Raw genomic sequence first — 26471 nt, forward strand, 5'->3', positions numbered from 1 at the left:
CCTATTTTCGTAATACTGTGCAGTAGCCAGTATTTGCGCTGAAGAGGAAACGGCCCAAGAACTCTCCGAATCTTTTAATTTTTTACACAACTCCGGAAGCAAATTATGCACAAATTTATCAACAAATAACCGTTGGCCACCTTCTGTACTCATGTCCTGACCACTGTGGTCGATAAATGTTTCTTCAAACCTGGTGAAGAAATCGGACACTGTTTCATCTTTCTTCTGTTTGCATGCGGATAATTTATCCCAATTTACATGTATAGCGGGCATTAAAGATTTCATATAGTTAATTATTCTACCAGGGAGTTCTGCTACCGCGGGCTCAGGCTTGGCACCACCAACCTGTCTATTGTCTGCATTAATGATATTAGCCCATGTGTCACCTAGTTCTGCAGCATGATCTGCATTACGAATCAATCCCCATAAAGGCTGTGGAACAACATTTCCGAACAACATATCTATGTCAGCCAGGTTCATGACACACGATTCTGCAGTCTGTGATAACTCCTTATAATATCCTGCAGGGTTCTTACGGGGGTCAGGTAGAGTCTGCTTAAGCGCTAAAACTTCAGATCGTTTCCAGGGAACATGTACCCAAACACGCTGAAAATGTGGCAGAACGGGTGGATTAGCCTGTGCATAACCAGGTCTCCAGACTGGAGGAACCTCACGCATCGGGTATTGTCGCACTTTTACCTGTTTCCCTTCAGGGAATTCCTGTTCAAACAACGACTGCTGACAATCCCCATTCCTGAAAGACAGCAGTGTCGCCACTGCTTTCTCAACATCAGAACCCACAATCGTACCTGTAGGAAGGTGGATATCTGACTATGGTTACCCCCAACTTTTTGCCTAGTGTCTAGCTGGTTTTTCGACTTAGTTGGCCTGAGATCCTGCCATTCAGGGTCTCAGGCTGTCTGCTCTCTCTTTAAAATGGACTCCATGTACCCTAGGTACATTCCCAATTGGTAAGGATCACCTTATTGGACCCTGTACAGTGTACCCTAGGTACCCAGGGCATAGGTGTACCCTAGGCCTCCCAGGGGCTGCAGCATGTATTATGCCACCCCTGGTCTGGCCTTCCAATCAGACACAACTGGCTGATCACTCAGCTGGGGCAAGGTCGTGTAATCACCCCCTGGTTAGATATAGCATACCTATATCTACCCTTAAAATAGACACATGTGTACCTATCAGCCACTCCTATGGCAGGCCTTAACAATCCTGGAGGCAGAGTGCTTGGTAACATGTGAGATGGTGCTCTAGCATGAGCTGAGCCTGTCTGCAGCTTTCGGAACCATGTCCTTATAGCTGTTCTATGATATAGCCAACCATATACTCTTAAAGTGCCTTATAATCTTAAACGGTTATGGTAACTATGGTTTGGCTTTATCAAAACATGTCGTGTAAGGTGTCTAACACTTTGGGAATAATACCCCCATACCATTTCTTGTGATGAGGATATTATTCCCCCCTTCTAGAGGGAGAGACATGTTAAAATCCTACTTTGCTGTTTAACTCTAACCAAAGCCTCAGCATCACAAAATGGATGCTGCTGCCACAGACACAAGTCTGACCTCCTGCTGCTGGGAGTGATCCCGGCCAGGGAGGCTTGGACAATAGGTTTCCTGCTTGGGGAGGTGCTAGCACCTCCCCAGACAGACTTTAGTGTATTGGGGCAGGGAGGGCTGAAAGGAATGAGACATGCCTAGGGCACACAAGGTGTCCCATGCATAGTCCAGTTCAAACCGGTGCTGGGGCACTCCAGCCCCAGTCCTGGCACGAAACTGGACAAAGGGAAGGGGGTGTAACCACCCCCCTCCCAGGTCCCACCCATAAGGCGTGACCTAGCAAGTAACCCAGCCCCCCAGATTAGTATAAGAGTGGTAGCTGGGCCCCAGGAGATTAGATTATCCTGAACCTGCAACTTGAACAGAAACTCTGGACCTTCGACATTCGACGAAAGAAGAAGACGGAAGAATCTCCCTTGTGGCCAAGGAGTGGCTACCCTGTGCAAACAGGCACCATCAAGAGACTACCCTTTGCTTTGCTGAAGTTCTACGAGGGACCGACTGCAGAGCCCGACCAGAGCCTTGACTTCCAGACTTCTCCGACCCTGATCCACATCCACAGCTGAGCTGAGATCCGTGGAGGCGACAAGAGACGTGGGACCGGCTACCTGGGAAAAGTGGCTAGTATCTTCCAGCGCAGCTTCTGAGGCACCCTCGAAGTTGTGCACCGGGGATTGAGAAGCCCCAACCCCAAGCACCATCTGCACCGAAGATCAGCCCCCCACACTCCACGAGTCCTGCGTGGGGCCCTTCTGCATTTTCCTGCTTGCCGCGTCTGTCCGGTTGCTTGCCCGTTGGCTAGTGGCCTCTGTGACGATGCATCCAGAAATCTTCACTGCTGGTTTGGCTCCTCCAGACTGGCTCCCGCTTCCTTGCAAAAGAGAAGCACCCCAGACCTTCCTGGTCTGCACCAGAAGCAAGTCCTCCGTTCTTCGTGGGTTCCGCTTGCCAAGGCTTGGTGAGTCCTAGTTCAACTTCGACACTGCCGACAGCAAGAGCCTTCGTGGGACAGCTTGCCTCCTGGTCCTGGTTGTCCTCGACGTTTCCTGGTCCCCGTGGCTGCAGCGACAAGCTTCACCTTCACCTGCAATCTTCACGACATCGCCTGGTTCCTTCCTGGTTCCACGTGGTCACTGGCTAGTGACCTTGACTCTGTCCCTTCTGCTTGCAGGTCTCCTCTCTTCTTGATCCCAGTCTTGGGATCCACCGGACACTCTTCACTGACTGCCTGTCAGCAACTTTCCTTCAGGCATCCATAGAAGTCCACGACGAAACCCGACGCAAGTTCACACCTATGCACCCGCAGCCCGTGGGCTAGGTAACTTGGGTACTTCGGTGCTCACAAGGGTAGTGACTATCCTAGGGTCTAGTTTCCGAGTCTCGACTCTCTAGCTGCTTCAGAAGTGTCCTTAAACTGTTAATTTCTAACTGCTAGTAATTCTATCGACTTTTACGCATTACGCGTGAGTGATTCCACTCTGCACCTGAATCCCGTGGGCCTCCCACTTCCTAACTGTTGCTAGTGTAGTGTAGCCCCAGTGATTCCCTAGGCCTAGGCCTATCCTATTTCCGTGACAGTGGTCCTTATACCACTTCTTTAGTATATGGTTTGCGTGGCCCCTAGGGCCTAACTGTATTACTTACCTGTGTGACTTAATGTATGCATAAATAAGACTGTGTTGTACTTACCTCTAATCTCATAAAGAGTGCTGAGGGTTTGTCTAGAATAAATACACTTTATTTTATATATATATCTGTTGTGGTGTCCTTTCATTTGGTATTCAAGGGATTATATATGGTATCACAGCTGGCTTCACATGCCATTCAGAGTTTAGCCTAAGACTGCTCTTGTCCATGCTACCACTAGGATAGCTGGTCTATAAGGTTGACTTTACAACCAATCACCATAAGGGTTGTTTGGACTGATATAAGGTGTACACTAGAACTAGTGACATCATACATCAGGCCAACTTCTCACATTGGTGAGCGTCGGTTGGGATCTGAGCTTGCTGTTAATACCATTGTAATCTTGAGATACTAAATTGAAAGATCACACAGATATTGTTTAGGTACATATAACATAGATTATAATACTTAAGTCCTACTGGACTTAGTGGTTGTAGGTTGAAGGGAGTAACACACCCTGACTACAACTACTAGAGAGGTTTAGTAGATACAACTAGTGTAGGTAGGTGCACACACCACACCCTCACTAGAATCATGTCCCTGAATGGAGATCACACTGATACTCCCTCAGGAGAGGAGAATCGTGGACAGATTCCCTCTAGATATGATGCATTCACTTTCCAGGAGATGAGACAACTGTGTACCTCCAGGAGATTAAAACAGGGTTCCAACCCTACCCTTAGACAGCTAGTGGAGCTGCTGGAGGCCTATGATGCTGAAAGAGCTGCCAAGTATGGTGCCATAGCTGTAGATAAGGGTCTACCCACCACAGATGAGTCAGATGGGATTTCAGATGAAGAGGTAGACAGCCAGGGCCAAGTAGGAAGACTTAGCCAGGCTAACCTAAGCTTACATGGGAGTTTGCATGGGGTCCCCCCATACAGACCCCCAAGTGGGCTTACACAGAGAAGCAGGAGGGACAGATCCCCTTCAAGGGAATCCATCCAGTCCCATGTCTCTAGCATCTCTAATGCTTCCTCTCACAGGGGAATGACTTCCCCTGAGAGAAAGGAGCATGAAGCCAGAATCAGGGAAGCTAATCTGAGGATTCAGAGGGAAGAACTTGCCCTTGCCAAGGAGAAGCTTGCTCTGGCTAGAGAGCAAAAGTTAAGTGGGTCAGAACCCACTGGTGGCAGCAATATCCCTAAGGATAGAGATAGGTCTTATGACCATAGAAACCTAAGCAAGATAGTCCCCCCATATCAGAATGGGGATGACATCCACAAGTGGATGACTGCTTTGGAGAGGGCCTGCAAAGTACAGCAGGTACCCCAGAGTCAGTGGGCAGCTATCTTGTGGCTCTCCTTTTCTGACAAAGGTAGAGACAAGCTCCTCACAGTCAGTGATGAGGATGCTAACAATTACAAAGTCCTGAAGAGTGCTCTGATAGATGGGTTTGGCTTAACCACTGAGCAATATAGGTTGTTGTTCAGAGACACCCAGAAGACACAGACACAGGACTGGTCTGATTTTGTGGATTGTGCCACTAAGGCTTTGGAAGGTTGGTTAACTGGCAGCAAGGTGCAGGACTATACAGGATTGTACAACTTGATTATGAGGGAGCAGATCCTTAGTAATTGTCAGAACCAGCTTCTCCATCAACACCTGGTAGACTCAGATTTGACCTCTCCCCAAGAATTGGGAAAGAGGGCAGATAAATGGGTCAGGACCAGGATTAGGCCTAAAAATCAGGGTGGTGACCAAAAGAAAGATACCACCAAGCCTCAAGAGAAGGGTGGGGATAAAACAAAAGAGAAATCTTCCTCAGGGCCCCAAAACTCCACACAGGGTGGTGGGTCCCAAGCTCCCTCCTCTACCACAGCTAAAAAGCCTTACTGCCATGAGTGTAAAACTCCTGGGCATTGGAAAACTGACAGCAGTTGCCCAAAGGCTAAAAACAAAACTGTTCCTCCAACTACTCCTGTCACACCACCTATTACTGTCAGCAGTAATCCCCCAGGTGGTGGGAGTGCCACCAAAAACTTGGTTGGGTTTTCTTGGGGGACACAGGGGGACCCTGGCTTAGCCAATTCCCCGACAGCAGCTACTCTAGTCTGTGATGGTGGCATGGGGTTTGCCAACTTCACTGCCTGTCCCAACACTTTGGGTAGGTACAGACAGGAGCCCTACATCAATGGTAGAAAAGCTGAGGCCTACAGAGACACTGGAGCTAGCATCACTATGGTGGCCCATAGGCTAGTTCCCTCTGAGCAGCTTTTGCCTGGTTTCTCATACCAGGTAACTAACATTGATGGCAAACAGAACAGTCATCCCATGGCAGAGGTATGTCTCAGCTGGGGAGGTGTCACTGGCCCTAAAAGGGTGGCAGTGTCTCCAACCTTGCCTGTGGACTGCTTACTGGGGAATGACTTAGAACTCTCAGCTTGGGCTGGAGTTGAACAAGACACCCATTCCAAAATGGTAGGCCTTTCACAAAAGGGTAGTGGGGTTGTGCCAGCCACAACCCCTGTCCAAGTAGATTTCCTCCCTGAAAAGGTTGGAAGGGCAGTGGTAGCCACAGCCCACGCAAAGACAGACTTCCCTGTAGAGACTGGCAGAGCTGTGACAGTCACAGCTCAAACCCAAACTGAGTGCCTCCCTGAAAGGGTTGGCAAGGCTGTAATGGTCTCAGCCCATACTCAGACTGACATAGGTGTAGTGAAGCCTGAAACTATGGATCACTCCACACAAACAGAGAGTAGTGGGGAGGAAGAAAAGTCTCCCTCTCCCCAGACATTAGGAAAAGGTCAGCCTCCTCAGGGATCTGACCTCACCCCTTGTGAAAGAACTGCCCCAGAGGTAGCCAGGCCTGGTCTGGCAGAGCCTCTGATGTCAGTGGCCCCTTCCATGGTGGGACCCAGTCTGGTGCAGGTAGCCTGCCTCTCTCTACCCTGCCTCAGTCAGACCAGGGCTGCAGAGGTCAGGGAGGCCAGTGGACCCCAAGAGGGCCCCTGTCCACAAGAACCCCCCCATCAAAAGAATGAGGATTGCCTGGCTAGTAGCCCTAGCCAGGTGATGGGTAAAAACATTCCTGAGGGATCCCCTTTACAGGTAGTTAGGGACCTCCCCCAGAGGGATTCTGTTGGGCACAGGCAAACATGGGACCTTAGGGCCCCAAACCTGACCTGTCCCTCCAGTAAGCCCACAAAAGGGACCCAGCCTCCAGCTTTAGGTAGCCAGAGGCTGACCCTGAGAGCACAGTGCAACTCAGTGAAAGAAAGAAAGGCATCCATGGTGGAGGATGATTGGAGGAAGCTGAGGCCTCACTTTGAGGACACTCACTTCAGTACTCCATCTCAACACCAGCCTTTTACTTTGCAAAGACACACCAAAGGTAGAGATTCCCTATGGTGGAGACCCTATGATACCTTTAGGATGAGGGATTGCTTAGTGGACCATGAGACAGGGGGTAACCATGCCAGTGCTGGTTCTTCCTTATACGGCCACTTAGGCAATAGAGGCTTACCTTGTCAAGGCCAGCCTTATCTCCTTTCGTTTGGGGGGGGTTGTGTAGGAAGGTGGATATCTGACTATGGTTACCCCCAACTTTTTGCCTAGTGTCTAGCTGGTTTTTCGACTTAGTTGGCCTGAGATCCTGCCATTCAGGGTCTCAGGCTGTCTGCTCTCTCTTTAAAATGGACTCCATGTACCCTAGGTACATTCCCAATTGGTAAGGATCACCTTATTGGACCCTGTACAGTGTACCCTAGGTACCCAGGGCATAGGTGTACCCTAGGCCTCCCAGGGGCTGCAGCATGTATTATGCCACCCCTGGTCTGGCCTTCCAATCAGACACAACTGGCTGATCACTCAGCTGGGGCAAGGTCGTGTAATCACCCCTTGGTTAGATATAGTATACCTATATCTACCCTTAAAATAGACACATGTGTACCTATCAGCCACTCCTATGGCAGGCCTTAATCCTGGAGGCAGAGTGCTTGGTAACATGTGAGATGGTGCTCTAGCATGAGCTGAGCCTGTCTGCAGCTTTCGGAACCATGTCCTTATAGCTGTTCTATGATATAGCCTACCATATACTCTTAAAGTGCCTTATAATCTTAAACGGTTATGGTAACTATGGTTTGGCTTTATCAAAACATGTCGTGTAAGGTGTCTAACACTTTGGAATAATACCCCCATACCATTTCTGGTGATGAGGATATTATTCCCCCCTTCTAGAGGGAGAGACATGTTAAAATCCTACTTTGCTGTTTAACTCTAACCAAAGCCTCAGCATCACAAAATGGATGCTGCTGCCACAGACACAAGTCTGACCTCCTGCTGCTGGGAGTGATCCCGGCCAGGGAGGCTTGGACAATAGGTTTCCTGCTTGGGGAGGTGCTAGCACCTCCCCAGACAGACTTTAGTGTATTGGGGCAGGGAGGGCTGAAAGGAATGAGACATGCCTGGGGCACACAAGGTGTCCCATGCATAGTCCAGTTCAAACCGGTGCTGGAGCACTCCAGCCCCAGTCCTGGCACGAAACTGGACAAAGGGAAGGGGGTGTAACCACCCTCCTCCCAGGTCCCACCCATAAGGCGTGACCTAGCAGGTAACCCAGCCCCCCAGATTAGTATAAGAGTGGTAGCTGGGCCCCAGGAGATTAGATTATCCTGAACCTGCAACTTGAACAGAAACTCTGGACCTTCGACATTCGACGAAAGAAGAAGACTGAAGAATCTCCCTTGTGGCCAAGGAGTGGCTACCCTGTGCAAACAGGCACCATCAAGAGACTACCCGTTGCTTTGCTGAAGTTCTACGAGGGACCGACTGCAGACCCCGACCAGAGCCTTGACTTCCAGACTTCTCCGACCCTGATCCACATCCACAGCTGAGCTGAGATCCGTGGAGGCGACGAGAGACGTGGGACCGGCTACCTGGGAAAAGTGGCTAGTATCTTCCAGCGCAGCTTCTGAGGCACCCTCGAAGTTGTGCACCGGAGATTGAGAAGCCCCAACCCCAAGCACCATCTGCACCGAAGATCAGCCCCCCACACTCCACGAGTCCTGCGTGGGGCCCTTCTGCATTTTCCTGCTAGCCGCGTCTGTCCGGTTGCTTGCCCGTTGGCTAGTGGCCTCTGTGACGACGCATCCAGAAATCTTCACTGCTGGTTTGGCTCCTCCAGACTGGCTCCCGCTTCCTTGCAAAAGAGAAGCACCCCAGACCTTCCTGGTCTGCACCAGAAGCAAGTCCTCCGTTCTTCGTGGGTTCCGCTTGCCAAGGCTTGGTGAGTCCTAGTTCAACTTCGACACCGCCGACAGCAAGAGCCTTTGTGGGACAGCTCGCCTCCTGGTCCTGGTCATCCTCGACATTTCCTGGTCCCCGTGGCTGCAGCGACAAGCTTCACCTTCACCTGCAATCTTCACGACATCGCCTGGTTCCTTCCTGGTTCCACGTGGTCACTGGCTAGTGACCTTGACTCTGTCCCTTCTGCTTGCAGGTCTCCTCTCTTCTTGATTCCAGCCTTGGGATCCACCGGACACTCTTCACTGACTGCCTGTCAGCAACTTTCCTTCAGGCATCCATAGAAGTCCACGACGAAACCCGACGCAAGTTCACAACTATGCACCCGCAGCCCGTGGGCTAGGTAACTTGGGTACTTCGGTGCTCACAAGGGTAGTGACTATCCTAGGGTCTAGTTTCCGAGTCTTGAATCTCTAGCTGCTTCAGAAGTGTCCTTAAACTGTTAATTTCTAACTGCTAGTAATTCTAACGACTTTTACGCATTACGCGTGAGTGTTTCCACTCTGCACCTGAATCCCGTGGGCCTCCCACTTCCTAACTGTTGCTAGTGTAGTGTAGCCCCAGCGATTCCCTAGGCCTAGGCCTATCCTATTTCCGTGACAGTGGTCCTTATACCACTTCTTTAGTATATGGTTTGCATGGCCCCTAGGGCCTAACTGTATTACTTACCTGTGTGACTTAATGTATGCATAAATAAGACTGTGTTGTACTTACCTCTAATCTCATAAAGAGTGCTGAGGGTTTGTCTAGAATAAATACACTTTATTTTATATATATATCTGTTGTGGTGTCCTTTCATTTGGTATTCAAGGGATTATATATGGTATCACAGCTGGCTTCACATGCCATTCAGAGTTTAGCCTAAGACTGCTCTTGTCCATGCTACCAATAGGATAGCTGGTCTATAAGGTTGACTTTACAACCAATCACCATAAGGGTTGTTTGGACTGATATAAGGTGTACACTAGAACTAGTGACATCATACATCAGGCCAACTTCTCACAGTACCTTTTCCAAATTCAAATCGCACTTGACACAACTCTTGCGGACTGGAGTCTAAATCATTATCTTCCAGTTCCTCACATAGGATTTCACACATTTTCTCAAAAACGTATCTCTGTTGTGGCGCTTCCCACTGATGAAAAACGTTAACAACAGATTCTACATCATATCTAGAAGGATAAACAATCCATCTACGTGCCATGCGGTCCAGTTCTTCTTTCTCTCTAGAACCAGGTATTTGACTACGTAACTGCTTACGTTGTGGACCAGGGGTCGTAGTAGACGACCCAAAGAGGGGTGATATAAGACTAGTGACTGCACTAGCTATTCGTTGTCGTGCAGAAGGAGAAGTTGAGGCAAGAACCGGGGGAAAAGCAGAGGGAAGAAAAACGGGTCTAGATACAGATACAGGAGTAGTAACAGGTAGGGCAGCAAGGGAGGCAGCTGATGTGCTAGGTAAAGTCGCAGGGAGCGCAGAAGTGGTAGGTAGCAAAATCGTCGTCCCTTGGGAAGGCTGTGCTACCGGGACAGGAGCCGGCTGAGGAGGAGCTGGCGGCTGCGGGAAAGCTTGCGGTGCATTAGCTGGAGGCTGTACATTTACGGGTTGCGGAGGCGCAGTAGCATTTTGCGCATACGGGGGTGGCGAACTTAGCAAATGCGACATTAGGGGGTCTTTCTCTTTTTCTTTTGACTCATCTTGTTGAAGGGGTGGCAAAACAGGGTAACATTTATCAATGACTAGTTTGCGTTGCCTGTGCAACTGCTCATTCAATTGGTCCTCTTCATTATCCTTAAACTGTAAAGCTGCTTGCATTATCTATATACCTCCCTCTCTTTTATTCTTCTTTGCTAATTTAATTTCTTTTTGTTTGGCTTCCTTTCGCCATAGGCAGAAAGAATCAAACATCGCCGGCCGGGCTTTCTTCTTAAACAATTTAACTTCTAAATTATCTAGAATCTCTGTGTCGAAACTACCATTTTGGGGCCATTTTAAAACACCATTCTTCCTGGTGTATCGGATCCATACTTCATGATACGTAATGGGGCCCATGCCATGTTTCACATAAAGTTCATAAGTTGGAGTTCCAATTGGAGGAACCGGACACGAATCCTCTAATCGGGAATCCCTTTTACAACCAAAACAAAACTAATTTCCAAATATACTAGAACCAGGCATCTTCGCTCACTAGTCTAGTTTCAAACTTCAAAGGATTATCGAATACGATAGTCTCGTGCATACACGAGTCCTCTGGCTTTGGCACTTGCAAGACCCAAATCAAAGCGATCCCGAAGGATACCAAAATCCCGAAGGATACCAAACAAACTGGGAGACGCTCCACTTATACTTAACTGAGGTATCGATGACTTCCCCAGAAGACTCTCTCAATTGTTTCGCTCTACCAAATCGTCAAGGGTCCAAAACAGGGCGATTAATCAGGGCAGCAGTCCTTCATAGCCGTCGGGACGCGGAGAACCTCGCACAAAAGACTTTCGGACCACGTCGACATGCAGGGGTCGATGAAGTGGCGGCATTCCTCCAGAATTTCCACACGAAGCCCCTCACGAACCTCTGGCTTGGAACGGTACCACTGAAATCGCCCCGAGTTGGGCGCCAACTGAAGTACCGGGTTTTTAGAACCCAGCGGTACAGGGGAACACACCCTAAGACTTCGGATTCTTCCTGTTTCAGACCCACAGAAACACAGAGTCTTCTAGGTGAAATCAAAGATCGTATTTATTGGCTGCAGACCAATCACAGGTATCCGGGAAGTACAACACGATGTATGTTCTCAGGAGACTGCTCCTGAACCAAAAAACAGTCCTTTCTTATATACAGAATATTACGCTTCTGGGCAACACCGCCCCTATTTTACAAGTGGTCATTCACATATTTTCGTTTCAAAGGAACAGCAGAGCCATAATGACAATCCCACATTTCAGTTCATTAAGCATGCAGTCATTGTACCCAGCAAGGCTCAGAACCCTCATCAGATAACAGCGGACCCCAATAAAACGGGCATCTCCTGCTCGTAAAACAAGCCATAAAGTAGGAAACAGAGTCAGGTGTGAAAATAGCTTAGTCAGAGATCGTGTGCGAACAGGGGCTTTATGATGGGCCGAGCCCTGATGCTAATCACATTAGGCCGCGAGGAAAGGAACCGGCCGGACAGGATTGACCTCGGGCAGCGGAGTCAGTTTGCACAGGTCAGAGAGAAGTCACAGAAGGTGTACGTGTCTTTCAGGCCTAGGCAGGGCCTTAGTGCACAGCCTATGTGAGGGCAACCACAAAATGGCTACTATTCTAAAATGGAACCCAAAGGGTTCAATATGTGGCATCGTATGCACGGTGAATTCATCAGTGAAACATGACGAAAACACTCATACATACCGCGTTACTCATTTGCGGTTCGTTGGTACCAGAATTGGCATGGTGGGACCATGCCACCTACACGGTTCCGAATTTTACAGTACCACAAGGGGAGGATGGGAGGAAAGTCCAGAAGCACATGGAGCCACCACCCTTTCAGATGAGTTCTAGCAGCACCAGGAAACTGATTAACACTGGCAGACCCCAGTGAGTGTCCAGGGTTCAAGTCTGACCCTGACCCGGAAGACCAGAGTAGACAATCATGGAGCGAGACCCCACATGGAGAAACATGCGTCATGGACCCCACAGCAATCTAGCCTCCCTGGAACGTCCAGCAGGTGGGGGTGTTTCAAAACTCAAAACACACTCAAGTAGAGCACGTTCCATCTTGGGCCGAGGTACTGGCGAAGGCATGCTGGGAATTCAGTAAAAACGCCGGGGGAGGGGCAAGTACCCCAGCACACGTTTAGTCGGCTGTTGGAAGAAAAAATGTCCAACAAAAAAGTGCCATTGTACAAATGTGAAAACACTTCTCAATTTTCGAAGCACGAATTCACAAAGGTTTTCCAGGATTTCCACAGTCTCCAGAATCACTCCTGGAATCCGTTATGAACGCTATAAATTCGACATCTGCCGCCAAGCGAACCTGCAATGCTGAGGGTGCAGAATAATATGTAGTTTTTTAGGGGGCTCTTCGACCCTTATTTCCATTTTAGTGCTCTGTTTAACCAGCTCTATTTGTCTACCGTAAGACTACAGGCATCATCGATTAGAAAGAAATGCCTCAGCCTGGGTATTGGCCTTTTGTAGGAGTAATATTATTTTACTTCTTTGTGCCCGAAAAGAAACAACGTAACACCAATGCTCGGCCGCAGCTGTCACCGGAAGTCAAGGGCACCGAGGGATGTGCGTAACCTCTGTAGGCAACGGTACTGGGAGCCCTGGGACCGCGGAAAGAAACATCAGTATCAACCAAGAGTATTTCTGAACACCTCAGGACTGAGACAACACGGACACACAGCAGGGCATAATATTTTGACACATACATGGACACAGTGACAATGGGGCAGGGAATGCAATGACGTTGCCGCCAGGATTATGCAGACGTTGCGAGAGTGAGAGCACAAATGCTGAGACAAGGAAGACGCTGGCCTTTGCACCAGGGACGCAGCTTGGTTGGTGTGAGAAGTTGGCCTGGCATATGCTGGTCACTAGTTATAGTGGCCACCTTGCACCAGTCCGATTCGACTCTTGGTAGATAGGTTTAAAGACAACCTTTTAAAGAAAGCTATCCTAGTGGTAGCTGTGGAGAGCAGCCTTCAGGCTAAGTCTCTGAGGAATGTAAAGCAGCTTGTTTTACCTTATAATCTCTTGAATTACCAAATGAAAAGACACCACACAGGTATATATATCAAATATATATGTATTTATTTCTAAATATACTCTACTAATCTCTTAATGAGATTAGAGCCAGGTAAACATTCAAAAGATCAACAGTTCTCAATAAATTAAGCACAAATATGGCTGTAGCCCTAGGGGCGTACCAGACCATATACTAAAATAATGGGTTAACAAACTCGACTTGCAAAAGTAAGAGGCCTAGGGTCTTGGGAATCGCTGGGGCTTCACTTCTGCAGTGTTAGCAGGTAAGTAATCCGCCCACAGGAGACGCGTGCAGTGTCTAAACACACATGCGGGTTTTCAATGCGTTTCAATGGCAAATGTCGCGGTTTGTATTTTACAGTTCTAGGGCACTTCGCAAACGTCAACAGGCAAGCAACTTACAGGGTAAGTATTTTGAGAGCCAACACACACTTGGGCACTGGAGTGCACGAGTTACCTCACCCAGGGAAGCCGGGTGCATAGGTGTCCTTTGGTGTCGGGTCGCGATGCTGTTTCCAATGGAGATCACTGGATACTTGCTGCTTGTGACGACTGGAGAGGTGTCCGTTCGAATCCGACAATGGATTGGAGTTGCAGAAGACCTAGAAATTGAGGGGACAGAGTTCAGAGTCACTTGCCAGTGACCGGTGGCCAGCAAGATGGATGACCACAGCTGTCGCGTCTCTTCAGGTCGGTGATGGTGTTTTGTCTCTTAGCTCACGAGGTCCAGGAAGGCTCGACGATGACCAGCAGCTGGATTTGGGAGGTTTCACAACGTCTGCAGCTGTCGATGGTGTCAGCACCCGGATTGGAGCCAACAAGCCTTGGCAGCCTCAAGTCTCGTGTGGAGGGACGATTGGCAATGGTGCAGACCAGCAAGGTCTGATGGACTTACCCAGCAAGGGTAAGTGAGGGCAGGCCCAGAGCAACCAGGCAAGCCCTTGGAATTGATGTGGAAGTCTTCAGGTGAGTTACTAGCCAACGGGCAAGCAACCGTGAAGATGCGTTTGCAGGAAAAGTTTAACAGCAGCCCACGGTTATTCGGGACGGGGTAGGCTGCTGAAATTCGGTACTAGTTCTGCTAGGGACTTGGACAACAAGTGGTCCAAAGCACAACTTCGTTGGACGTAGTTTAGGGCTTGCACTCGAAATCAGTGCACGGTTCCCTGGTATTGCTGTTTCTCGTCACTCGTGGGGTCCAGATGCCACAGCTTCGCTGGGGACTCAAAATGGTTGTCGAGAGGTCAGGAAATCTGCTTGAAGGGACGCAAGGACTTCGGGCTCTGGCAGGAGTGGTAAAGTTTGCAACCGTTGTAGAGAGTTTTGGTGCCTGACAAGCAGGGGAGTCACTCCTTGACTCCAAGGGAGATTCTTCAGTCTTCCAGAGATAGTGGAACGTCGAAGGGCCAGGATTCTTCTTAGTTGAGCGTCGTCCAGGTTAATCTAAATTGCATTGGCAATGTGTGGTATCTTATGGTGAAAAGATGGGAGGGACTAGCTCTATGACCACTCCTCTAGGAGGGTCAGGGTAGTGGGTGGTTACACCCACTTCCCTTTGTCCAGTTTCGCGCCAGAGCAGGGGCAGGTAGCCCCTGAACCGGTTTGAGCTGGCATATGCACAGAGGAGCCTACTGCTCCCCCAGTGCAGGACTTCAAAGCACTCTAAGAGTGCACCCACCCAGCTCCAATACACTAAATCCTGTCTGGGAGGTGGTGACACCTCCCTGTGACAGGAAACCCTTTGTTGGGCTCCCTCCACTGCGAGTTTCGGTCAGCAGCAGGAGGGCAGCCCGGTGTCTGTGCTGGTGGCATCCATTTTGTGATGCCAGGGCTCTGAAAGATTTCTACCGTGTAGTACAGTGGGTACATGTCGTCCCCTCTAGAAGGGTGGGATCCTACTCCCACACCAGTTACTGGTGTGGGGGTACGATTCCAAGTTGTTTGACACCAAACACGACATGTTTTGATGCAGTCATTCCAAAGTTAGCATTTACCGCGAGGTTATAATGCACTTAAGAGTATATGGTTTAACCGCTGTTGGAAGGCGGACCCCGAGGAGTCGGTGCGACCACCAAGGGGGGGGCCCTCACACTGCACAAAGTAGCCGAGCGCTGCCGAGAAGTCTCCTGAGAGATCCTTCTCCTATCACGTCCTAGCACAGTAACACCACCACACAGGACTCAAGGAGGTTGTCTCAAGACAAGCAATTCTTTATCATCAATAAAAGGTTACGAGCTCAATATTTACACGAAGGGATCGAGGGATCCACCAAAAGTCTCAATGTCTCTTTGGAAGGGTAGGGGTAGCGGGGCAGTCTTTGGCAGGAATGTGGTACGAGGGTACCTGGGGCCCAGTTCTTATCCTCACGCTGGAGGACCTCCGATCTCGGAGGGGTCGAGCCGCGACGGCGTCAGCAGGGCTCTGGCGTACAGTTCGGGGAGAGCCGCGATTCAATCAGCAGGGCTCTCAAGATGGTCTCTGTTCAGCTCGAGCCGCGACGTCGTCAGCAGGGCTCCGAGGAAGGTTCCAGCGAGGTTGGGCCGCGACGGCGTCTGCAGGGCTCCGATGTTCCAGGTGGTTCAGAAAAGGGTTCACAGGAGGGAGCCGCGACGCAGTCAGCAGGGCTCGTGATGGTTCCGACAAGAGTTCTTCTCCGTAGGGTCAGCCGCGATTCAATCAGCAGGGCTCTCGACTCCGGGATACAACTGCCGAGCTGTGGTGGGGTCGCCCCAGATATAGGTCTGGAGCCCTTTGATGTCCGGACCTATGCGCCCGAGGGGGCGGAGTGGCCGGGTGGAGGTGGACAGACGCCCAGCAGGAGAGGCGCCAGGCCCATGGGAGTTTGCAGGGTGATCACACCTCGAGAGGGGAGGACAGTTGGGGGTCCCATCGATACTGTCCTCCGCCGGGGCGATGAATGGTTCCTGCGGCACCCCCTGGCCAGTTCGTGGTGCCTCGATGTCGGGGCTTCGTTGGGTTCGAGGCTGGGTTGAGCGGGGTCGCGCCGGCTGGGGCACGGTGTGACGTGGATGCCAACAAGATGGCGGAGCCACGAGGAGTATGCGACCACGTGTAGCTCCGGGTGAAGGGCCTTGGTGCAGTCCAGACGGGTGGCCCGTGACGGCCGGGGCGGGGAACGGCCACAATCCAGGGGGTTAAGGACCACGCCACGAGGCCAGGTCCAACAGGCGTCCTCCCCAGCCGAAGGCATGGAGAGTCACCCATCTCCTTGGGGATTCTCCTCGTCAAGGCGGAAGAAGCGGGACAGGCCATCGGCGTTGGCGTGGTCATTGCCGGGCCGGTGTTCGACGTCAAAGTCCATCCCTTGTAGCGAGATGGACCATCGCAGCAGCTTGGGGTTCTCGCCCCGCATTCGCATTAACCATTGCAAGGGCCGGTGGTCGGTCTGGACCCGGAAGTGGGCGCCAAAGAGGTAGGGCCGGAGCTTCTTGAGGGCCCACACCACAGCGAAGGCCTCGCGCTCAATAGTGCTCCAGCGTTGCTCCCGGGGCAGTAGTCGTCGGCTGATGAAGGCCACTGGTCTGTCGAGCCCCCTTTCGTCAGTTTGGGAGAGGACGGCCCCGATCCCATACTCGGAGGCGTCCGTCTGTACCACGAACTCCTTCTGGTAGTCCGGGGCTTGCAGCACCGGAGCAGTACACATGGCCGTTTTGAGGGTGTCGAAAGCTGTTTGGCAGCGGGGTGTCCAGTGTACCTTCTTGGGCTGTTTTTTGGACGTTAACTCTGTGAGGGGGCCAACAATGCTCCCATAGTCCCGGATAAACCGCCGGTAGTATCCGGTGAGGCCCAGGAAGGCCCGGACAGCGGTCTGGGTAGTGGGGGGTTCCCAGGTCTGGATGGCATCTATCTTCGCTTGGAGGGGGGCCACCTGCCCGCTCCCCACTTGATGGCCCAGGTAGGTCACGGATCCGTGGCCGATTTGGCATTTGCTGGCCTTGATTGTGAGCCCGGCCCGCTGGAGGGCGGCCAGGACGGCCTCCAGGTGGAGGAGGTGCTCGGCCCAGTGGTTGCTGTACACGGCAATGTCATCTAAGTAGGCCGCGCTGAAGGCCTCAAGCCCGGCCAAAACCTTGTTCACCAGTCTTTGGAAGGTGGCCGGGGCGTTCTTCATTCCGAAGGGCATCACCCGAAAGTGGTAATGCCCATCCGGAGTCGAAAAGGCGGATCTTTCTTGGGCGCCGGGGGTGAGCTGGATTTGCCAGTACCCGGCGGTGAGGTCCAGCGTGCTCAAGTAGCGAGCGGCCCCTAGGCGGTCGATCAGTTCGTCGGCCCGGGGTATCGGGTGTGCGTCTGTCTTGGTTACTACATTCAGGGCTCGGTAGTCCACGCAGAATCGCAACTCCGGGGGGTGACCGGGAGCTGCGGCCTTGGGCACCAGGACGACAGGGCTGGCCCACGGGCTGTCGGAAGGCTCGATGACCCCCAGGGCCAGCATCTTCGCTACTTCGGCCTGGATGCAGGCCCGCACTCGGTCAGGCACCCGGTAGGCTCTGTGTCGTATGGGGGGGTTCTCCCCGGTGTCGACGTCGTGGACGCACCAGTGGGTCACCCCCGGGGTGAGAGAGAAGAGGGCTGCGTAGTCCCGCAGTAATCGCTGGCAGTCGTTGCGCTGCTCCGGGGTCAGGGACGAGGCGAGTTGGACCCCTTCGATCGATCCATCGTGACTGTCGGATTGCAAGAGGTTGGGCAAGGGCTCGGAGTCGTCCTCGCTCCCCTCGTCGGTCGCCAGCAGCAGGCTCAGTTCGGTCCGGGCGAAGTGGGGTTTTAGCCTGTTCGCATGTAGGACCCGGAGGGGGTTCCGGGGGGACTCCAGATCGACCAGGTAGGTGACGGGACTTTTCTTCTCCACCACCTTGAAGGGCCCGGTCCACTTGTCCTGGAGGGCGCCGGGTTCGACCGGGGCCATGACCCATACTTTCTGACCTGGCTCGAATTCTACCGTAGAAGTGTTGCGATCGTACCACCGCTTCATGTCCTCCTGGCTGGCCTCGAGGTTGGCTTCGGCTATGGCTCGGAACTTGCGGGTCTGGTTTCGGAGGGTCAGGAGGTATCGGTAGACGTCAGGAGGGGCGCCTCGGGGCTTCATCTCTCAGCCCTCCTTGACCAGGCTGAGTGGTCCGCGGACCGGGTGCCCATACAATAGTTCAAACGGGCTGAACCCCAGGGACTTCTGCGGGACCTCCCGATAGGCAAACAGGAGGCAGGGCAGCAGGACATCCCATTTCCGCCTGAGGGGTTCTTCCAGGCCCTGGATCATCCCTTTCAATGTTCGGTTGAACCGCTCAACCAGCCCGTTCCCCTGAGGGTGATATGGGGTCGTGAACTTGTATGTGACCCCGCATTGTTGCCACAGGGACCGCATGTACCTGGAGATAAAGTTCGTGCCCCGGTCGCTCACCACTTCGCTGGGGAATCCCACTCGGGAGAAGATCCCCATCAAGGCCCGGCCTACCTCAGGGGCCGTTATAGTTCTGAGCGGGACCGCCTCCGGGTACCTGGTGGCGTGGTCCACGAGGACCAGGATGAAGCGGTGGCCCAGGGCGGTTTGGGGGTCCAGGGGTCCCACAATGTCGATTCCGACTCGTTCAAACGGGGTGCTGACGGCGGGAAAGGGCTGGAGGGGGGCCTTGACCCGACCCCCCGTCTTTCCGCTGGCTTGGCAGGTCTGGCAGGACCGGCAGTGGTTGTCCACATCTCTCCGCATCCGAGGCCAGTAGAAGTGGGTCACCAGACGACTGTACGTTTTGTCTTGCCCCAAGTGTCCGGCGAGGGGCACATCATGGGCCAGGTTGAGAAGGAACTCCCGGAAGCGGAGGGGGACCACCAACACGCGGCCGGCCCCGAGTTCTGCCACTTTCTGTTCACTGTACAACAGGCCCTCGGCCCAGTAGATCCAGTGGGTGCCGGTCTGGTCACCGTTGGCTTGCGCGGTCGCCTGCTGTCGGACCCCTTCGAGAGAGGGACAGGACTGTTGCTCTTGCTGGAACTGCTCTCGGGTGGGGCCCCCTTCATGTTGCCATTGCGTCAGTTCTGGTAGGGCGCTCGGAGAAGCCATCTCTTCGGGGGAGGATTCGCTGGGCCCGGGGTCGGTGTCCGCCTCCTCCTCGCTGCTGGCGGGAGGGGGTGTGAGCCCCTCGGGTCGGGCCGTCCCGGAGGTCGAGGAGGAGCGGGGGGCCTGGGCGGTCATGGACCGGGTGATGGCGCAGGCCCAATCAGCCAGTCCCAACATTCGGAGGTGCTCTCGTCGTTCTACTTGAGCCCAGGGGGAACTCTCCAAGTCGTTCCCCAGGAGGCAGTCGACCGGGGCGTCGTCGCGCACCGTCACCTTCAGCAGGCCCGTCACCCCTCCCCACTCGAAGGGGACCAGGGCCATCTGGCATAGGCTTTCACTGTTGTCGGCCGTCCGCACAGGGCACAGCACATTCGGTAGAATCTGTTCAGGGGTCACCAGGTGGCAGCGGACAGCGGTGATACTGGCGCCGGTGTCGCGAAGGGCTTCGGCCCGTTGTCCGTTGACCGTGACCTGCTGCCGGTACTTCTGGGTGTTGGTTGGGATGGGGGTGCAGGGTACCATCTCTCGGCTACCCAGGCAGACCAGGGACATGGCGGCCGGCTCCCACTCAGTGTTTTCTCGGTCGAGGGCCTCTTCTTCCTCCTCTCCCCCCAAGGCGGCGGCTGTCAGCTGCCGGGGCGGGGGCCCGCCGGCCCCGTTTCTTCGGTTCAGGGGGCAGGCCGGGTCGCTGGCAAAGTGTCCGGTTTGTTGGCAGCCATAGCAGGTCACGGGTGGCCGTGGTCCGGGTCGGGCTGGGCCCACCCTTCGCGCTAGGCTCGGGGAGAGACGTGGCTGCGGTGGCCCTCGAGGGGGGCTCCTGGGGGCCCCAGCGGGAGGGTCTCGGTTCCTGTTCGGCCCTCCCCCCCCACCGCGCTGGCGTGGGGGTCCGTTGGGGTTCCTCTGGTACTCCCCCATTGAGCTCCGGGTGACCCGGGAGTTGACCCATCGATCGGCCTCGACGGCAAGTTTTCGCGGGTCGGTCATTTTGCTGTCGAGGAGGTGCTGTCTCAGTTCCACGAAGCAATTATTGGAAAGGTGTTCCCAGACGATGAGGTCGACCAGTTGTCCGTAGGTGGTTACTTTGCTGCCTTTGATCCACCCTTCTAGGGCCCGACTGAAAAAGTCCACATATTCCACCCATGTGGTACCCGGGATTTTCTTGCAGTCTCGGAACCGCTGGCGGTACATCTCCGCTGTTAGCCCGTATCGGGTGAGCAGGGCCTCCTTCATGTGATCGTAGGAGGTCATCACCTCCTCCGGTAGCTGGAGCAGCGTGTCCCGCCCTTCACTCAGGAATCGCCCCCACAGGCCTGCGCCCCAGTCTTTTCGGGGCACCCGATGGGAGGTCATGGCCACCTCGTAGGCCTTGAACCATTGTTGGATATCGTCATTCTTGTAATACTCCTTGACGACCTCCTTCGGGATATGCACCTTGGCCTCGGGGGGCGGTAGAGTGTCTCTAGTACTGGGGGTGTTGGTCCCTCCGTTCTTGGCCTTGATCTCGAGCTCCTTGAGACTGCGCTTGTGCTCAAGAGTTAGTTTCTTTTCCTCCAACTCCCGGTGTCGTCTCTTCTCTTCTATTTCTTCTTGAAGGCGTAGCTGCTCGAGGGCCAGTTTCTTTTCTGCCAGCTGGAGTTCGCCGTCCAGCCGCAGTCGGGCGAGCTCTAGTTCGTGGCTCCGGACCTTTTCCCGCTCTCGTATTTCTTCCTCGGAGAGGCCGGTTTCTAGGCTCTTTCTTCCTCCGGTTGCCGGGGTCAGTGCGGTTGCTGTGGTCTCCGTCAGGGGCAAGGGCCCTTCTTCCTGGGAGGGGCCTGCCCCAGCCTCCAACCATGCCCTCAGAGCTTTCTGCATCTCTTCCTTGGTACCGAGGCTGGTGGTTGCAATGCCTTTGTCTCTGCAGAACTGTTTTAATTCTTTGTGCGTATATTCTTCCAGCCGTTCGGGCTGGAACTCCATTGTCGCGTTGTTTTCCTGGCTGCTCATGATGCTATTCGTTTGGATGGGTAGCTAGTGGGTACTGGCTGGTACGTACTGCGTTCGGCTCGGATCCCGTCGCTGGCCACCAAATGTTGGAAGGCGGACCCCGAGGAGTCGGTGCGACCACCAAGGGGGGGGCCCTCACACTGCACGAAGTAGCCGAGCGCTGCCGAGAAGTCTCCTGAGAGATCCTTCTCCTATCACGTCCTAGCACAGTAACACCACCACACAGGACTCAAGGAGGTTGTCTCAAGACAAGCAATTCTTTATCATCAATAAAAGGTTACGAGCTCAATATTTACACGAAGGGATCGAGGGATCCACCAAAAGTCTCAATGTCTCTTTGGAAGGGTAGGGGTAGCGGGGCAGTCTTTGGCAGGAATGTGGTACGAGGGTACCTGGGGCCCAGTTCTTATCCTCACGCTGGAGGACCTCCGATCTCGGAGGGGTCGAGCCGCGACGGCGTCAGCAGGGCTCTGGCGTACAGTTCGGGGAGAGCCGCGATTCAATCAGCAGGGCTCTCAAGATGGTCTCTGTTCAGCTCGAGCCGCGACGTCGTCAGCAGGGCTCCGAGGAAGGTTCCAGCGAGGTTGGGCCGCGACGGCGTCTGCAGGGCTCCGATGTTCCAGGTGGTTCAGAAAAGGGTTCACAGGAGGGAGCCGCGACGCAGTCAGCAGGGCTCGTGATGGTTCCGACAAGAGTTCTTCTCCGTAGGGTCAGCCGCGATTCAATCAGCAGGGCTCTCGACTCCGGGATACAACTGCCGAGCTGTGGTGGGGTCGCCCCAGATATAGGTCTGGAGCCCTTTGATGTCCGGACCTATGCGCCCGAGGCGGCGGAGTGGCCGGGTGGAGGTGGCCAGACGCCCAGCAGGAGAGGCGCCAGGCCCATGGGAGTTTGCAGGGTGATCACACCTCGAGAGGGGAGGACAGTTGGGGGTCCCATCGATACTGTCCTCCGCCGGGGCGATGAATGGTTCCTGCGGCACCCCCTGGCCAGTTCGTGGTGCCTCGATGTCGGGGCTTCGTTGGGGTCGAGGCTGGGTTGAGCGGGGTCGCGCCGGCTGGGGCACGGTGTGACGTGGATGCCAACAAGATGGCGGAGCCACGAGGAGTATGCGACCACGTGTAGCTCCGGGTGAAGGGCCTTGGTGCAGTCCAGACGGGTGGCCCGTGACGGCCGGGGTGGGGAACGGCCACAATCCAGGGGGTTAAGGACCACGCCACGAGGCCAGGTCCAACAACCGCATCCACAAACAGCAGCAGAGAATAGACTCTGCCAGCTGCAGAGGGGTCCTGCTCAGGCAGAAGCACCCCCTCACATAGTAAACCAAGCACCCTGCCCTTGGGATTGATAGGGCCTACCGTAGGGGTGACTGATAGGTTTATATGTGTGTGTATGGTGAGATATAGGAACCTATACCTCAGTGAGGAGTGCTAACACTACCTCACACAGGCTGCAGTAGCAGGCCTGTGGTGTCAGATTGTGAATGCTTCCCAGGGGTGGCATAATACATGCTGCAGCCCCTGGTAGGCCTGTGAAGTACCAATGCCCTAGGTACCTAAGGTACCATATACTAGGGGCTCACAAGGCACCACAGTATCCAATCACTAGTGCATCTAATATGCACACCAATCATTTAAGGAAGTAAGCAGATAGGCTGGGGTCCTGGATAGTAGGATCCCAGCCAGACTAGTCAAAAACCATTCAAACACCAGGAAAAAAGTGGGGGCAACCATATAGTCAGATTCCACCTTCCTACTAACCCCCCCAAACGAAAGGAGATAAGGCTAACCTTGCCCAGTTAAGCCTTTATTTCCTGAGTGGCCATATAAGGAAGACCCTGCACTAGCATGGTTGCTCCCTGTCTCATGGTCCACTTGGGAAATCCTACCCCAAGGGGTTTTGGAGTTTCTCCAAAGTCTAGGGAAATTAAATTACCTGTATTGTTTTCTGGTACAGAAGTAGGCTGGTGGGGTGTCTGAGTGTGGAAGTGAGGCCCTATTTAGGGTGGTCTCAACTTCCTCAGCACACTGGTCACCATGGAAGCCTTTCTGTCCATGACTGTGTCATATCTGGCCCTAAGGGTCAACCTCTGGGTGCCTACAGCTGGGGGTTGGGTCCCTCTGGTTGGAGTAGTGGAGGGCATTGGAATGTTTGGGGCAACTATGCCCCAGGTTTCTCTGTGCCCAACAAAGTCCATCTGGGGGGTACCTGTACCTAGGGGTAAGGGGGATCCCTCAGTTTGTAGAGGAATATTCACCTGGCTAGAACTAATCTGCTGGGTATCCCTAATCTGCTGATGAGGTGGTTCCTCTGGACAGGGGCCCATTAAGGGTCCACTGACCTCCCTGACCTCTGCAGCCCTGGGCTGACTGAGGCAGGGTAGAGAGGGGCAGGGTACCTGCTCCAGACTGGGTGCCACCTTGGAAGGATCCCCTGCCATCAGAGTTGTGGCCAGGACAGGCCTGACCACTTCTGGGGCAGTTACTTCACAAGGGGCAGGGTCAGTTCCCTTAGAAAGCTGACCCTTACCTTTAGTCTGGTGGGGGGAGGACTGTTCCTCACCCCCTATGCTCTCTGTTTGTGTGGAGTGATCCATAGTTTCAGGCTTCACTCCCCTTAATTTCTCCTGGGGTGGAGGTGAGGCCCTCAGGGTCTCATCTACTCTCTCAGGGATGCCTAACATTCTTAAATGGGCATTGTGGTCTACCTCAGCCCAGGCTGAGATTTCCAGATCATTCCCCAGTAGACAATCCACAGGCAAGGTTGGGGACACTGCCACTCTCTTTGGGCCAGTGACCCCTCCCCAGCTGAGATTTACCACTGCCATGGGGTGGTCTGTCCTAATTCCATCAATATTGGTCACCTGGTAGCTAAACTCAGGTAAAAGCTGTTCTAGGGGCACTAGTCTCTTTGTCACCATGGTGACACTGGCCCCTGTGTCCCTGTAGGCCACAGCCTTCTGACCATTGATCATGGGCTCTTGTCTGTACCTGCCCAAGATATTGGGACTCATGGTAAAGTTGGCAAACCCCATGCCACCATCACAGACTAGAGTTGCTTGTGTAGGGAACCTGGTTAGGCCAGAGTCCACCTGAGTTCCCCAAGAAAGCCCAACTAATTATTTGGGTGCACTCCCACCACCTGGGGGATTACTACTGGTAGTAACAGGAGGTGTTGGAGCTGCAGAGGGAGGAACATTTTCTTTATTGCCATTCTTTGGACAGCTGGAGTCAGTTTTCCAGTGTCCAGGTTGCTTGCACACATGGCAATATGGTTTCTTATTGGAAGAGGAAGGATTTTAGGACCTACCCCCAGAACTGGGTTTTTGGGGCCCTTCAGAGGACTTTTCTGTTTTATCATCCCCACCTTTCTCTTTGGGCTTAGTGGAATCTTTCTTCTGGTCACCACCTTGGTTATTGGGCCTAACCCTGGTTCTGACCCATTTGTCTGCCTTCTTTCCCAATTCTTGGGGAGAGGTCAGATCAGAGTCCACCAGGTACTGGTGTAAGAGTTGGTTTTGACAATTATTAAGGATCTGCTCTCTCATAATCAAATTATACAATCCTTTAAAGTCAGTGACTCTACTGCCAACTATCCAACCCTCCAGAGCCTTGGTAGCACAATCTACAACGTCCACCCAATCCTGAGTCTGTGCTTTCTGGGTGTCTCTGAACTTGAACCTGTACTGTTCAGTGGTTAAGCCAAACCCATCTATCAAAGCACTCTTCAGGGCTTCATAACCATTAGCATCCTCTTCTCTAACAGTGAGGAGCTTGTCTCTACCTTTACATGAAAAGGAGAGCCACAAGATTGCTGCCCACTGTTTCTGGGGGACCTGTTGAACTTTACAGGTCCTCTCCATAGCAGTTATCCATTTGTGGATATCATCCCCACTCTGGTAGGGAGGAACAACCTTGGACAGGTTCCTATGATCTGGCATGTAATTTCTGCCTCTTGGGAAACTGTTGCTTCCACCAGGGGTATCTAACCCCTCCTTCTTTGAAGCTCTTTGGAGCTCGAAGGCTTTCCTATCTAAGGCCAATTGCTTGGTTCTGAGGGCAAGCCTAGCTTCCTCATGCTGGAGCATCCTGAACCTTCTTTCAGAGGAGGTCTCCCTGGGAAAGTTGGAGTTCCTCTGTGGAATAGATTCTCTTCCAGAGTGATATGACCTGTCAGAGTCCCTTGAGAGGGACCTAGGCCTGTCTCCCACTCTGTCAGCTCTCTTAGGGAGATTTCCTCTATTCTCTTCAGACCCTTCTGGGTCTGGCCCTTCACCCACAGAGTCCAGGTCATCTTGATTGTCATCATCAGACCCAGAGACTATGTGTGACCCACCCCCTGATGCAGACCCACTAGCTCCTAGAGCTTGTCTCAGGTCATCTGCTACTAACAGATCTATCAGGTGTTGTGATGAGGGACTCCTGCCCACCCTCAGATTTCTTTCAAAGCATAAGGCCTTCAGTTCAGTGTAGGCTATATCTTTGTACTGAGATGGGGTGGACCCACTGGCTCCACCCTGGTGAGACATACTAGTGTTGTGCAGTGTTGTACTACCTACACTAGTTGAAGCCTACTGGACCTAGCTTGAGCTGTAGCAAGGGTGTGCTTGTCCCTTCACAAACAGCTCTAAGTTCAGTAGAACTTATTGATACTAGCTTGACTTTATATGTACCTTGAGTACCTTAAGTGGTTTTCAGTTAGTAATTCAAATAGAGATTTTCTGGTAAAACAATGGCAAGCTGGAATCCCACACGCTGCCCACCAATGTGAGAAGTTGGCCTGGCATATGCTGGTCACTAGTTATAGTGGCCACCTTGCACCAGTCCAATTCGACTCTTGGTAGATAGGTTTAAAGACGACCTTTTAAAGAAAGCTATCCTAGTGGTAGCTGTGGAGAGCAGCCTTCAGGCTAAGTCTCTGAGGAATGTAAAGCAGTTTGTTTTACCTTATAATCTCTTGAATTACCAAATGAAAAGACACCACACAGGTATATATATCAAATATATATGTATTTATTTCTAAATATACTCTACTAATCTCTTTATGAGATTAGAGCCAGATAAACATTCAAAAGATCAACAGTTCTTAATAAATTAAGCACAAATATGGCTGTAGCTCTAGGGGCGTACCAGACCATATACTAAAATAATGGGTTAAC

Source organism: Triturus cristatus, chromosome 1_1 (genome assembly GCF_964204655.1).
Source record: "Triturus cristatus chromosome 1_1, aTriCri1.1, whole genome shotgun sequence".
Taxonomy (NCBI): domain Eukaryota; kingdom Metazoa; phylum Chordata; class Amphibia; order Caudata; family Salamandridae; genus Triturus; species Triturus cristatus.